The following is a 12,989-nucleotide window of genomic DNA, read 5'->3' as shown; positions in this document are numbered from 1 at the left end:
GCATCTGCTCCACCGGTCGAGACCAAGGACTCCAGCAGTTTCCTGTTTGCAAATTGAAGAACAGCGAGGGTATGTGTTTCAAGTTTCTCTCTTCTCTCATGGTAGTTGCTTTTTAGGAAACCCTATCAATCAGCCCTTCAGCACTGCTAGGTGTAGATCGATCATCAACACTTTCTCTGTAATTAAAAAGCAAATTTTCCCCAAATATTAATGCTGGGAAAAGCGCATCACTATTTAAGAGCGTTCGAAGCTTTGCAACTGTGACTAGAAGTGCCCTGCTGCTTCCAAACATCTTACCAACCACCCACTCTCCTTTCAAAATGAGCCTTAAAGTAGCTTTTGTAAGTCGCCCCAAACTTTACTCCTTCTTCTTTGTGGCACCTTCAGAATAGTAAGTCAGCCGGTGTCGCTCACAGCTTCACAGACTCCATGCTCTTCAAAGAGCAATCACTTATTTCGTTCAGCGTTTTTATTCTATAGTAATCTCAACAAATTAGGCCTTGTTTTCTGTCTACTAAGGTGATCTAGCCATGTATGGACTGAATGTAACATAGTTAACGTTTCTTATGATATAAAGCATAAGTATATTATTTCGAAACAAAAACTATTCTATTCAGTGAAGGGCTAACCCTGCTTTCAGACCCCACACAGTGTATTATAGATCTAGAAATCTCTTCTTTTATAACTGCTGCTTATTATTTTTGAATTCTGTTGCACAATCTCTACTCTTAGTGCAGTGACATGTCCGTGGTTGTAGTGGTTCAGCAAATTGTATGTGTGCTCCTTGGGAGAGAACCCCTCGATTACAACTAACAAGAGGCCAAGAAGCCTGTGCGTTGACAATTTGTGTTAACTGTTGTGTTTGAGTTTCCTGTCATTACAACACGCGCATTAGATGTTGTGATGTACATTTTAAGTTCTGCTTTCCTTATGTCTCTCAGTACAGTTAGTCGATTTGAGGAAAAAAAGATATGTTCCTGGCTTGTTTAAGATTGCATTGCTTCATGCTCGTGTTAGTGCACATCTTTGTCTCCTCCCCCACCGCCACCCGGCTGTTGCTCTTTGGGGCACAGAGTCACTGCTAGATTCATCTTTTAGGAACATGCAAACATTATTTGCACCCCATGCAATGATTACTGCACGTTCTTGCGTACAGGAAAGTACACCAAAGGCAGAGACACATAAGAAACTTCATGGTTCACGGGTGGGGGCAGGCACGGGGTCATGTTGGGTGTGTGAGCAATGGGTCGCAAGGGGTGGGGGGATCGCGTGTGGCAGGGTGGTATTCAATAATAAAAATGAAAACCTACCTTTCTGCCGGCTTGGGTCACGCATCTTCACTGCTCGGTCTGCTCCTGCTCGCCTGCCCCTGGCAGGAACAGGAAGCAGGCAGCCTCCCTCCCCTCCCCTAAGCCAATCACAACGCTCCACTGGAGCGTTGTGATTGGTTGGGATGCCGCCCAGCAAGGGGCTTTTGGGGATTGCATGTTCTCCATATAGGCTGGAATGCAGTAAGCATGGAGAAGTGCACAGTGCGCATGACTCGTTTGGGCAGCCAGAGAGGGCCGACCAAACCAGTCATGCATATTGCAGCTCTGCCTGCCGTCCCACCTGAAATGCGGAAAGAAACATAAAATGGTAATAACCAAAAGCTATTACCATTTTATGTTTTGGCTTTCTCACACTAAAGCAGTGTAGCAAAGCTTCTCCGCCCTAGTGGAGGAGCTGCCCCTGAGACTAAACTAAAGGCTTACACGTCACAACAGCACAGCCCAGCACAATGTTCACCTGAGTCTGAGGTGAGCTGTGCTGTAAAACCTACTCAGGTGGTATATACTGCAGAGTGATTATGTAAATGTTACACAAAGGATGTCTTGCATATTTCCAGCTCTGTTTTTAAAGTGATCAAACCACTGATCTGCGGGACTTAATCAATGAAAAATTCTTAATGAAACTATAAAAGCATCGACACATTGGAAGATCTGCACTAAGTAAAAGCGCAAACCCTGTTTATACCTCACAGGATCTTAAGATAATAAATCAATGTCAGTTCTACAAACAGACTGTGTTATTGCTAAGTCCTACCACTTACCTGCATATTTTCCGTTCTGATCTGCAACCTTGCTTTTCATTTAATACTGCCTGCTATTCAAGGCTGCCTTATCAAGGAAGGGGATCGTGCTCAATATGCAGCTTCATGTGCCCTGATATTAAATTTGTTTTGAAAGATGGACGGTTTGCTTCCTGTTTCACAATTCTGCTTGTTTCTGGGGTGGGCCGGAAAAACCAGGAATTATTTGAAACAAACAGAAGTCCAAATATCTGTTATCAGATAGATTCGTCCTGTTTGATGTTTAGGTTGGTGGGATATGAAGATGCACTTAGAATGTATCTTCGAGGTTCATTACAACACACATGTAAAAAGGGCTTGGTTTTTTAATTCTAACATTTCAAATAGCAGACAAAGCTTTTAAAAGTCATAATGTAATGTGGAGCTACAACATGACTCTACGAGACGAAGCTGAAGTATTTTTTCTAAGCTCTGATTGGATGCAAGTTGATGCGCAGTTCACATGCCAGGTAGAACACACTTCGTAGCCATATTCTCATTGTTCTCCATCAACATTACTAGTCACCAGATTACATTCTTTATGCACTTAGGCAAGTTGCAATATGTAAATGATAGAAGTTTTCAAATTTCAGGGTAATGGTCCTCAGCAATTTTTAACTGTTAAATGACAACCACCTTAACATCACTCAGCATCAGCGCCGCATCATCTCAGCATCACTTTGCACCACCTCAACAACACTCAGCACAATCACAACATCTCCTCAGCATCACTCAACACCCACTTCCTCTTTCATCACACTGCCACTACCTACTCTCATATCGCAATTCCACTACCCCCTCTCAACCCTCCCTCACACTTCCTATCTCCTCTCTACAGTGCCTACGCACACATGGTACCTTCCTGTACCACCTTATGCCCCCCCCACCCACTGGGTGCACCTTCTTCTAGTCCCTTTCTCTCCCTCACACCTCTTTTGTTCTTTCACACACTCTTCCTGCCACACTTCAGATCTTCAAGCTCAATTTTCTTCATGTGCCTTTTGAACATTTCTGTCCCTCAAACCCACGATGCCCTCCGCTACTTAGGGTCACTTCTGCATACACTCTTTATGCATCTATAGCCTGCTCTCCCCTTCTTTCTCTCTTTCTCACTCACTCTTTCCGCTCCTCTTTCTAGAGTTCAATCATCACTTCAAGCACAAACTAACTATCCCTCTCGATCTTCCTTTCTATCTAGTCTGTGCAGCTCTTACCACTATCTAATCACCATATCACATTATAATTCCACTACACTAATAAATTACACACCACCCAAATCAACCCCACAGAAATCGAAAACTAACAATTCCAATTCAAAACACATCATTTCATTCCAAACAACATACATCCACTCCACCCTAAACCAAAACACATACAAAAAGATGTTGACATTTACAATACCACTCGCCCTAACTTTCGCAAATGCGAGGCCTATTGCATTGCAAACGCTTGTTTTAAGCAAGGCACTATCTATTAACATTTGTAGACAGGGCTGTGCATCGAAATATATCTCCTTGAGGCAGACGCAAAGTAGTAGAAAAGTTCTATTTTATCCAATCGTTTTCATGTATTGTGTATTCTGTATTGCGAAAAAACCTTAAAAATAGTTGAACATAGACTTTTGTACTGGATGGATTGTATAAAACGTATGCTAGACTAACATACAACTTTACTGGTGCTCAAATGGTGTGCGTGGTACAAGGCAGCCAAATGATGCGCCACTGCTTGGGAAAAGAGCAGCAGTGCCTTATCTTGGTAGGTCTGGCCCTGACCTGCACTCACCGTGTTATGCAATGCTGCAAAGGAACTTCGGTGTGCAGTGCTCAGGGTCGGATTGGCAGGGCGTGGCAGGGCCTGTGACAGAGGCCAGCTTGTAGGCCGTATTGTTTTAGTCTGTGGATCAAGCAGCTCCATATACCTGGGCTGATTTTCCCCCAGAGACCTGCAGCTTCAGGTGGTAGGTAGTCTGAGACCCACATATTAGGCCCATTTATTGTTATTTGCAGAATGATAATAGGGCGTCAGGAGGACACACATCATGTGGTGGACTTCCTTCCATCCCTGGGCCCCAGAAGGTGTCAGTGAGCCTTTGAAAGAGGTGTGCCTTTTGAGCAGTGCAATGAACGAGTCGTCGGCGTGGGAAGGAGGCATTTTGTCCCCCACAGCAGGTCACAACGACCAGACAGACAAGCCTCAGGGGGCTTCTGCCAGTTTTCTCGGATTGAGGTTAGGAGGTTCATTAAAATATTGTGCATTGAAATTAGAGAAAAAACACAAGACACACAACAGTTTTAAATAACTTTGAAATAAAAAAAAAATCTGACTAGAAACGGATAAGAGGAAATCACCATTTTCGACATGAATGGTTGCGAACTGCAGTTGGGGGCCACTTATTTTTGGGTGCTGGGCCAATTTATCATCCCAATCCAACCGTGACTGCGCAGCATGGCATCAAATATTAGTAAAACAGCCCTCCTAAGTATAGGAAGAGAGATAACAAGACAATATATGGGAAGAACAACTTAGAATGGTCATACACGTTAATTTAGGAATCTTTAATGAGAGGCTCCAAAATGCTACAATGTCTAGAATCGTCTTAGAACGACGTCATTCGTGGTCACACAGTAAACTTAAAATAAGGAGCAGTTATCGCGTAGAATTTCTGATCCCTGATCTTGCTCAATTTCTCTTATTTTACGTGTTTTCATGCACACGTTCTTATTATACCTGGACGGACTTGCACGGGCTAAATGAGCGCAAAAGGGAATAACGTGCTTGTGATCCCATCTGCGAGGCTCATTAAATGCATGTCATTCCTCATTGCAAAAGGCAAAACTTGTGAAGGGGTTCAAACCCTCGCCACAATCAGAGCAGCGGCGGTATTTCACTAGGAAGGCTTAATTTGTCCTTAATTATTACGAGTCACTTGTAATGAGGCTGTATGTCTCAGATTGTGTCAGGTATTTCTTCCAGACACAAATGAGTGTGGATTATTAGTTAGGATGCCACACACCTGAGAGAATATTAGATTATGACCATGTTTCTCTAAGGGAATTAAATTCTCCCTTTAACAGCTCCATCACTGAATAACGTGTAGAACGGAATCTCAGTTCTTCTAGACAGCAGATGAAGTTCTCCAGTATGACACCAGGGTGCAGCAGAGAGCCACAGCATACAGTTCATTGGCAATAAGAGAACCTTCACTGTTACTAGTTGTCATTCGCATACTTTTCACCACCAGGATTAAATCTTCAGAGTGCAGTGGTGGCTGGTGAGATTTGAAAGTGGTAGGGGGCATAAAAGAACACTTTGCATAAGCACCAGTTACATTACACAAGCATCATTCGCCCGGTGAGTTGTTAAGAGAAAACGTGCCACAACACACAGACTACAACAGTAACACACAGGACATCACACAGAACACAACAGTAGAATGTAGATAAACGAAACGCAGCCTTTTGCAAGATTCAGAGTTGGCTTCGACTAGAAACATGGAGAGTCAACACTATTAATAGCAAGACTCCTACTCAAAGAACTTCGTAGTTCATTAGTATTTTCCAGATGAAATTGCAGGGGATTTGTGTTGTCCGCTCTGGTACCTCTTGATATTGGTGCCAAATTTGGAACGTATGAGCCAGGGTGGATTTAGGTGCAGATGATTTTTTTTCCAAGTATAGTTTTTGTGAAAATCAGACTTAATATGCAAAAAAGTGATGGTTTCTATGTGAAAACTGTACAAGAGGTATACCCTTGACCACTAAAGTCATGTGGTGAAGTTTTCTACCACAGCTCATGAAGTAACAGCGCATATCATTTTTTACTGTTACCACAAGCCACTGGGTTAATAATATGTAAAAAAGCGTACATAGAAGAAAAACTAAAATTATGCGAATAAGTAAAATACAATAATAGGAATTTACATAGGATTTCAGACCCATTTTATCAGCTTTTAAAATGCAAGGGCAAATAACTTTTTTTAGAATTAGGTACACCTGTCCATTGAGCTCTGTCCCAGAGACCATCTAAACATGCCGGCACTGTTTCAAATTTCACACATTGAAAACTTGACTGTTACATCCTGGCCAATAAATCATTTCCATAGGATTCTACTGGCAAACATGTATTTAAAAAACATTTCTGGTAACACCACTACTCCTCTGTATGGAACAATGTTGTATAGAAGAAGACTTAACATAACATACCAACAACTACTCAGCGGAAGAAAAAACAGGGAGAAACATACTATTTGACTCTCAAGAACCAATAGTAGGCAACAACACACAATGGGACATGGTAGACACTTTTAAAGACACAAACAGAAAAATACACCAAATGTAATATCGAGACAAACGCTGGTATAAGAACCACATGCCACTCTTAACAGACCAAGAAATGTACACATGAAGCAACCAGAAAACCACTACTGATAGATGCAAACATAAGGATGTGCATAGAGAGAGAGCCAATACGAGCATCACTGTGAAAGAAACACAGAACACTTCGAGCAGCAACACAGTGAGGCACAGAAATGGCAAGAGGCGCACATATTAGCAGCCACTAAAATGGACACAGGACACATACACATACAAGCGGCCACTAAAATGCATACAGCACACATACACACAAATATACACAATGGGTCACAAATTGATGTGACGTGCAGCCTCAGACCGGGCTGTGTTCCGGGGTTGGGGGCAGGGGAAGTTTAAAATTGAAATATAATATAAAAGAAAACTTATCAGTCCGCGCCACCTCGACAGCTCAGGGGCAGGGGTCCCACGCGCGCTCTTCAAAAAACAGGAATAGCCGCGACGTCACTGCCAACCCCTCTACTGACGCTGCTCCAGCAGCGCCAGGATTGGTTGAGGGCAGAGATACTCCCTGCCCATTAGGAGACCGGGGGCTGTGGCATGAAGCAACCCTCGGTCTCTTAAGGGGAAAGCTAGTGTGCATCTTTGGGCTGATCGTAAAAATGATCAGCCCAAAAAGGAACATGCGCACTAACTATTGCTGTGACAGTAGTGCGCTGTAACTCCTCGAGTGCTGCCACAGCCCGGCCAGCCCCACTCCTCCCACCCCTTTAGCGTCCCTCCCTCGTTCTACTTCTCCGACGTTAATTCCACTCAGGAGTCCTGATTGGAATTAGAATTAGCGTCAGAGAAGGAGAACGATTAAGAATTTAAAGGCCCTGGCATTATTGCAGTTGGCCGTGGCATTAGTGGGGCAACGCCACTGTCAGAGTGGCATACATGATAAGCGTAAGGGTAAATCTGACGCAAGTGGAAATTGATTTTACCTCCCTCTATTACTTCTGCTCTTGTATTGAGGGCAATGTGTTCCTTGTGATCCCATAATTGCGTGCTGGGTTTCTGTTACAATAAGGACAAAGGAAGGCAAAGAACCATACATTTTTCTAGCACATAGTAAAGCAAATGGACTTGTTAGCACGTGTCACGGCGTCACATTTGAATGAGGGGTGAATGACCAGTTACTTACCGGTAATATTCATTACTCCGAGTTGTAGACCTCCCCGTCACAGTCATTACCATATGAGCAATAGCTCCTCCCTGTAACTTACAAGAAAAAACTCTTTAGCCCATCCCTACCCTCCAGGCCATTCCGACATCCATAGCATATAACTCTTGAGCCATGTAAGCACATCCTGTACCTCCAAGCACAAGAATCTCAACAGGGATGGAGGGATGGGAACCAGGACTGTGACGGGGAGGTCTACAACTCGGAGTAATGAATACAGTCATTACCATATGAGCAGATACCAAAGCAAGAATCAGCTTCAACAGAGAGCAGGAAACGGACTTTATTAATACAAGCAGAAAGTCACACCAACTAAACAGAATGCAACACTGTGTCCCCAAATCCAGCCAACCCTGTTCCACCCACCACCAAACGATAAATGGGACGTAAAGGTGTGAGGAGCACTCCAAGAAGCTGCCCTGCAGATCTCAGCCATAGACGCTCCCTGAAAAAAAGCCCTGAGCGGAGCCATACCCCGAGTTTATCTACCTTGCACTGACCATGGCGCCAGTACGCCACAAGTATCATATGCCACAGCCACAGCCCACCTCAGCCATTGACTGAGAGTAGCACCAAAAGGCTTCAGACCCTGACTAGCCAGGCCAAAGGTCACAAAAAGTGAATCCACCTTAAGAAAAGGCTTAGAATGCACCAAGTACACCTCAAAAGCCTGCCTAATGTCCAAACAGTGCAGCGGCACCTCCTCCTCCGAAACCGAAAGAGGATCATGGGTTAAACCAGATCCTCCGAGCAGTGAAATTAGGAAGGGACTTTGAAAACAAAGGAAGGATCAGGCCGGAGAACAACCTGATCTGGAAAAAAAACCACAAAAAGGGTTCAGAACAAAGCAAGGAAGCCGACTCCCCAACCCTCCGGGTCGAGGTAATAGCGACAAGAAATACCACCTTGATCGTCAAAAAGCACAGACACACCTGACCCACAGGCTCAAAGGGAGCAGACTGCAAGCCCCTCAGCACCAATGGAAGATCCCAAGTAGGCGTAAAGGACTTAACTATGGGTTTCTGGAGGAAACAACTCCGCAATAACCAGAACACCAACAGAACCACACGCTCACAGGCCTAACCCCTAACGGCCCACACAGCCGCCCACTGAGCCCGCAAGGAGGACACAGCCAGCCCCAAGTCAAATACAAGGTACGCACAGGATCCAACTTCAAAGCAGACCAGCCCCAATCTGCACACCAACCCTGAAAAGACACCCAATGCAGAGCATCAGAGAAAAAGGCACTACTCGCATAAGTCAATGTCCCTTCCCGATGCATGATCCACCAGATTTTCAAGGAGGCATACTTTCTGTCTTATCCGCACTTGATTTAAATGGTTGGGTCCATATCATGGCCAAAGTAAATTCTGGGTCCCCGGAAGACCCCTGCCCTCCTAGAGTGTTTAAAATGGGTCTCCCAGTGGTAGGGCCAGAGATATTATCCCTACTGAACCTGTCCCTGACAACAGGAAAGGTCCCACACAAATTAAAGGAAGCCATGATAATCCCACTGCTATAAAAATCAGGGGCAGACCCTCGGAATCTGAAGAACTTGCGACCTATCTCCAGACTTCCGTACCTGGCTAAGGTGCTTGAGCAACATGCGCTTAGAATACTTTCATCCTTTTTGAAAGAGCATCAGCTGCTACATGCTAAGCAGGCGCGATTTACAGCTCACAATAGCACGAGTTGGTGATGCTCTCAGTACTGGATGTGCTATGGCTAAAAGCTGATAAGAAGCTCTCCCCAGTGCTGATCCTATTGGACCTCTCAGCCGCATTTGACACAATGAACCATGCACAATTGGTGGCCCGTGTCCGTCGGCTGGGAGTTACTGGGACAGTCCTCCAATGGATTGTCTCCTTCCTGGAGGATCGGCCCCAAAAAGTCCAAATAGGGGAATGTACATCTAGGCATGGCACCTTGCCATGTGGGGTTCCGCAGGGCTCTGCGCTGTCCCCCTTGCTTTTTAACATCTATCTCCAGCCACTGATAGAAGCTCTGGCCAAACTGGATTGTCAGGTATATAATTAAGCCAATGACACCCAACTAATTGTTTGCATTGATAACTCCTCCCAGGCACAGCTTAAGATACAGAACATCCTTCGGTTTACTATAAACTGGATGACTTTGAACTCAATCAAAGTAAATCCGGATAAGACGGAGGTTCTTGCTTTCACTAACGGGGCTAACCCCTGGCCCAGCCTCTTTTGGCCACAAGAGCTTGGCACCACTCCAATACCAGTGCCAGCTGTGAAGAGCTGGGGTATTAGGTTAGATTCCAAGTTAGTGATGGATAATCAGGTAGCTGCGATAGTTGGAAGCTGTGTGGGAATGATGAGGCAACTACAGAAACTTGTACCCTTGCTGTCATTTGCTACCATGTGTACCATGGTGTCAGCTTTTATTTTGTCACGTCTGGATTACGGCAACGCAGTATACATAGGACTCTCTGATAAACTTCTGGGGAAACTTCAGGTAGTTTTAAATGATGCAGCACGACTGATCCTTAAACTGCCAAGAAGAACACGCCACACCCTTGTTACAGCAGCTACACTGGCTTCCTATCAAGCAGAGGATCAGATTTAAGGGCCTGTGCATTGCACACAAAGCTAAGTATGGAGCGGTGTCAGCTACATTAAAGACCGTCTGAAGTCTTATGTGCCTGGTTGTTGCCTCCATTCATCAGAGACACACCTGTTGACCTTTCTACGCTTTGACAGAACCACCTTGGGAGGAGGTGCCTTCTCGGTTGTGATCCCCCAGCTTTGGAATACGCTACGAGAGACTCTGCGCGGGGAGGCGACTCTCCTCCCATTTAGGAAGAAACAAGACCATTCTGTTCACTGAGGCATTTGGATAAGTCTACCCCAAGTTCTTGCTCTAGGTGCAAGTATTATGGCTTTCCTGGGTCTATGGTTTGTAGAGTTTAGAGACCGTTGGTGATTTGGCGTTTTACAAATATAAATTAACATAACATAACATAGGATTTTAGAGTCACAGGGTGCCGGGACTGCTGGATAAACCTAGCCTTAGTAGGAGAACACCCCAAAGCCACCAGGTTCATCCTTTCAACAGCCAACCCGCCGGCTGCAAGCGAACAAGACAATCCCGGGACAGAGGGGGAAAAGGCAGGGGACAAGGAACCACTGGAAACCGCCAGCAAGGACACAACAACAAAGGGAACCAAGGCCTCCGGGACCAAGCAAGAGCCACCAGCACAGCTGAGGCCCGATCCAACTTGACTTTCAGCAGGACCCTTGGAATCAAGGCATTCGGAGGAAAGGCATACATCAGTCCCCCCTCCCACTGAAAGGAGAGCGCATCCACACTCCGAACCCAGTCTGACTGAGCCAGAGAGCAAAACCTCTCCCTCAAGGCATTGCCCTGGGCAGCAAACAGGTCCACCAGCAGGACCCCAAACCTCTCCATCAGGCCCCCAAACACCTCCTGCATCTGGCACATGTCAGACAGGGAGGGAAACAACCTGCTCAGGTGATCCGCCGCCGAGTTCAAAACCCCTGGCAGATGCAACGGTCTCAGAGACAACAAGTTCAACTCTGCCCACTGGCAAACCTGTTGTGCTAACAAGTTGAGTTTTCGCCCTTCCCTGGCAGTTGACATACACACCACCACCGTGTTGTCCAACCGCACCAGCACATCCCGCTCCAGGACCCAAGGAAGAAAAGGAGTCAATTACAACCTCACCACCTTCAAATCCCTCCAATTCGAAGATAGCTCTGCCTCCTGAACTGACCAGATCCCTTGAACGGATTCCTGGTCCAACACTGCCTCCCAAGCCAGCTCGCTGGCATCTGTCATCAGCACTAACCTCTTCTGGGACACAGAGGGAGAGCCCCGCAAGAATGTCTGATCCTCCAGCCACCAGGACAATTCCCCAACAATTTACACACCCACAACCAACTGTTCGTAATTCTGAGACCCCGGACTCTAATGCCCCAGACCATGATTCACCAGGGGGTACAAGTGCAAATGGGCCCAATGAACAATCAGCAGACATTAACCCTTGAACCTGTAACCACTGTTGAGCCGTGGAAGACTGGGCTACCAACACCTTCCTCAGCTGTCGCACCAGAGTCAGTCTGCGAGGTTCTGACAGGAAAACCTTCCCCATCTTGGTGTTGAAGGCCCCCCAATGAACAGCAGTTTCTGAGTGGGGCATGGATGGGACCTCTCCAAGTTCAGAATCCACCCAAACTGCTGAAGGAGCCAGCAAACCTCCTGGGTATGTGCTTGATCCTTAAGGAAAGAAGAGGAAGAGATCAACCAGTCATCCAAGTAAGGAAACACCTGGATCCCCTAAGCATGCAACAACCCTGCCACGGGTGCCAGCACCTTAGTTAACACCCTAGGTGAGGCAGGCAGCCCAAATGTCAATCCCTGGAACTGGTAATCGACGTCAACACAGAACTGTAGGAACCTCTGGGAAGCCTAGTGAACCGGCACATAAAAGTAGGCGTCACTGAGATCCAGAGAAGCCAGGCAATTCCCCACGGACAGGAACAGCAAAATCATCTGTAGCGACATAATTTTGAAGGACCGATGAGGGATGCACAAATTCACCTCCTTCAGATCCAGAAGAGGACGGAAGTCCCCATTTGTTTTTTGGATCAGAAACAGGATCTAGTAAACCCCCGAACCTATTGACTCACAGGCACCCTTACCACAGCCCCTTTGGAAGCCAGGTCCTGAACTCCCTCCAACAGAGCCCGACACTTGACCTGAGGTCTGGGAACAGGTTTAGTCTGAAACACATCCTCCGGTGGAACCCCATTTTCGATCTGATAAACTAGATTGATAATCTGCAGGACCCATTGATCCCAAGTGAACTTTATCCATACCGGGAAAAAAGAGTTGAGGTGACCCCCAACCAGCGTCTCTTCCAAACCCCTCAGATTGTCATGATTTGAAAGCCCTGAAGAAGTGGAGGCACCTTTCTGACCCCGGGACTTGAGGAAGGAAGGGACACCCAGGCCACGCGAAATACCACTAAAGGGCTGGCTGGCCGTTTTAGATTGAAGCGCCTGCCCAAAAGCCCGCTTATAACCAGAAAACCTGCCTTTCTGGGAAGAGCGGACTGGAGCTAACAACTTTTTTCCTCCGTCGTCTTTTTAATCAAGGTCTCCAATGGATCCCCAAAGAGTTTAGAGCCTGCGAAAGGAATCTTAATGAGGGCAGGCTTCTTCACTGCCTCTGCTTTCGAAGGTTTAAGCCATACCTGTCTCCTAGCCACCACCGAGGCCCCAGCCACCGCAGCACTAAGGGAATCGAAGGACAAATCAGCCAGGAAGCGCAATTGCTGCTCCAACATTGTCAGAGA

At 46.1% G+C, this 12,989-nt stretch overlaps 1 protein-coding gene across 2 annotated transcripts in view; it reads left to right on the top strand.

Annotated features, from left to right (window-relative positions):
* DPYS (dihydropyrimidinase) overlaps window positions 1-12,989 on the top strand; it is a 358,618-nt gene that overhangs the window by 315,050 nt on the left and 30,579 nt on the right. The window lies entirely within an intron of this gene.

The sequence above is a fragment of the Lissotriton vulgaris genome, chromosome 4_1 (genome assembly GCF_964263255.1).
Source record: "Lissotriton vulgaris chromosome 4_1, aLisVul1.2, whole genome shotgun sequence".
NCBI lineage: Eukaryota > Metazoa > Chordata > Amphibia > Caudata > Salamandridae > Lissotriton > Lissotriton vulgaris.
This window is presented reverse-complemented; position numbering and strand designations above follow the sequence as displayed.